We start from the raw sequence: 3,391 nt of genomic DNA on the forward strand, positions 1-3,391 counted from the left end.
TTGGACTTAGTTGCCCTATACTAGATAACCAAGCAGTTAACTGACCTAGACAAGTGTGTGTCAGACTCAGGATTTCAACTCAAATCTTTTTATTCCAAGAGTCATACTCTATCTGATACATCATATTTCTTCTTTTAAACAAGTTTTGTACACCCTAACAGCAACATGGGGGTGATGATCAACCTTAATGGACTTGCTCATTCCTTCAGTGCAACAATTAGGGCTATCTGCGATGGAGAATACCATCTGTATCCAGAGAAAGAATTGTGGACTTTGAGCAAAGACCAAAGAATATTATCTTCAAATTAGAGGGAAAAAAACCATATTATGTAATTCTGCTATCTCTTATTTTTGCAATTCTGCTCTTATCTCTTTATTTTTCTTCCTTAAGGATATGATTTCTCTCTCATCACATTCAACTGAGATCAATGTATACCATGGAAACAATGTAAAGACTTAACAGAATGCCTTCTGTGGGGGTGGGGGGAGGGAAGCAAGAATGGGGGGAAATTGTAAAATTCAAAATAAATAAAATCTTTCCTTAAAAAAAGGGTACAGTTCCTGTGCGCAGCCATGTCTGGCTTCGACAACCCTGGGGTCTTCTACAGCGACAGCTTCAGGGATGAGCCTGGCACCGAGGAGGGCCAGGCCCGCAAGGCGCAGCTACAGTGGCACTTCAAGGAGTTCCTGCACCAGTACCGTGTGGGCACCAACCGCACCTGCTTCACCTTCAAGTACAGAGATGAGCTCAAAGGCCATTACAACCTGGGCACATACTGGATTGAGGTGGAGATGGAGGACCTGGTCAGCTTTGACGAGGACCTGGCCGACTACCTGTATAAGCAGCCAGCTGAGCACCTGAGGCTGTTGGAGGAGGCAGCCAAGGATTTGGCTGATGAGGTGACCCGACCACTGCCCGAGGGGGAGGAAACCCTGCAGGACATCCAGGTCATGCTGAAGTCTGATGCCAGCCCCGCTAACATTCGGAGTCTAAAGTCTGACATGATGTCCCACTTGGTGAAGATCCCAGGCATCATCATAGCGGCCACAGCGGTTCACTCCAAGGCTACTTGCATCACCATCCAGTGCTGCAGCTGCCATAACACTATCAACAACATCAGTGTGTGCCCAGGCCTGGAGGGCTATGCTCTGCCCAGGAAGTGCACCACGGATCAAGCTGGATGCCCCAAGTGCCCCTTGGACCCATACTTCATCATGCCTGACAAGTGCAAGTGTGTGGACTTCCAGACCCTGAAGCTTCAGGAGTGCCCAGATGCCGTGCCCCATAGAGAGATGCCTCAGCATATGCAGCTCTATTGTGACAGATACTTATGTGACAAGGTTGTTCCTGGCAATTGAGTCACCATTATGAGCATCTATTCTATCAAGAAGTTTGAAATGAACTCGACCAAGGGCTGAGACTGAGTGGGCGTGGGCATCTGGAGTTCCTACATCCATGTCCTGGGCATCCAGGTGGACACTGATGGTTCAGGCTGAAGCTTTGCTGGAGCCATGACCCCACAAGAGGATGAAGAGTTCCACCACCTGGCAGCCATGCCCAACATCTATGAGGTCATTTCCAAGAGCATTGCTCCTTCCATCTTTGGGGGCACGGACATGAAGAAGGCCATTGCCTGCCTACTCTTTGGGGGCTCCCATAAGAGACTCCCAGATGGACTCACATGCCAAGGAGACATCAAGCTCCTGATGCTGGGGGACCCTGGGACAGCCTAGTCTCAGCTTCTGAAGTTTGTGGAGAGGTGCTCCCCCATTGGGGTGTACACCTCTGGAAAGGGCAGCAGTGCGGCCGGCCTCACAGCCTCCGTGATGAGGGACCCAGCCTCCCGCAATTCCATCATGGAAGGAGGGGCCATGGTCCTGGCCGATGGTGGTGTCGTGTGTATTGATGAGTTTGACAAGATGCGAGAAGACGACCGAGTGGCCATCCACGAGGCCATGGAGCAGCAGACCATCTCCATCGCCAAGGCCGGCATCACCACCACCCTGAACTCCCGCTGTTCTGTGCTGGCCGCGGCCAACTCCGTGTTTGGCCGTTCGGATGAGACCAAAGGCGAGGACAATATTGACTTCATGCCCACCATCTTGTCGCTTTGACATGATCTTTATTGTCAAGGACGAGCACAATGAAGAGAGAGAAACTTGACGTTGGCCAAGCCCGTCATCACCCTGCATGTGAGTGCGCAGACCCAGACGGAGGCTGCGGAGGGTGAGATCGAGCTGGGGAAGTTGAAGTTCATCGCCTACTGTCCATCCCAAGTGCGGACCCCGCTTGTGTGAGGGGGCTGCGGAGAGGCTGAAGAACCGCTACATCCTGATGCGCAGCGGGGCCGTGAACGTGACCGTGAGAGCGAGCGCCGCCCGGCATCCCCATCGCAGTCCGGCAGCTGGAGGCCATCGCCCGCATTTCTGAGTCTCTGAGCCAGATGAAGCTGCAGCCCTTTGCCACGGAGGCCTGTTCCAGCTGTCCACGCTCCACGCCGCCCTGTCCGGCTCCCTGGCAGGGGGTGGAGGGTTTCACCAGCCACAAGACCAAGAGATGCTGATGCGCCTCGAGAAGCAGCTCCAGCGCCGCTTTGCCATCGGCTCCCAGGTCTCCGAGCACAGCATCGTGCAAGACTTCACCAAGCAGAAATACCCGGAGCGTGCCATCTACAAGGTCCGCAGCTCATGATGCGCCCAGGTGAGATCCAACACCACCTGCAGCGGAAGGTCCTCTACCACCTCAAGCCACCTCTGGCCTCTCCAGACTCCCCCACCAGCATTTCCTGGCGCTGCTGTTTCCAGCCCCCCCCCCAGCTCACTTGCCCCCCCATGCACTTGGGCACCACCTGAGGCTCTGGCTCTGGTACAAGTCCCTTCCCCAGTGGCTTCATGAGAGAATGGAGAATCCAGGAGATTGTGGATAGTTTTGATCTAGTGTCACAATAAAGGAGTGATTGATTTTGAAAAAAAAATAAAAAATAAAAAAGGATATGGGTTTTAAGGGTATGGAAAGAGAAATTTAAAAAAGGATAAAAAGATAAGTTAACCCCCCCCAAAAAAGGGATTTTAAGGGTATTAAAAAACAGAAACTTTTTTCCTTAAAAGAGTTAAATATCAGTACTACAACTAAGTATCTGATCAAGAGGGAAAAACCCTGAGAACCATACATTGGTGAAATCTTTTTTAATTGAAACTTCTTTAATCTCTGATCACTTGTTCCACTAAGATTGCAAGTTTACCATATAGTCCTATCATGAGACTTTTCCATATTGAATTATGAATCCAAAAACAGTTCTACCCCCTTTCACTCAAAAAAGCTGTAGTCACCTATAACTTCTAAAGCAGCCTCTGTCTAATTTTGGAATCTCTCTACAATCTGGCTCCCAAC

The 3,391-nt window shown here is 50.7% G+C and overlaps 1 pseudogene; it reads left to right on the forward strand.

Moving 5' to 3' along the window:
* The first annotated feature begins 542 nt into the window (after positions 1-542).
* On the forward strand, positions 543-2,853 carry LOC141492122 (DNA replication licensing factor MCM5 pseudogene; annotated as a pseudogene).
* Positions 2,854-3,391: the final 538 nt, after the last annotated feature.

The sequence above is a fragment of the Macrotis lagotis genome, chromosome 6 (genome assembly GCF_037893015.1).
Source record: "Macrotis lagotis isolate mMagLag1 chromosome 6, bilby.v1.9.chrom.fasta, whole genome shotgun sequence".
Classification (NCBI taxonomy): Eukaryota; Metazoa; Chordata; class Mammalia; order Peramelemorphia; family Peramelidae; genus Macrotis; species Macrotis lagotis.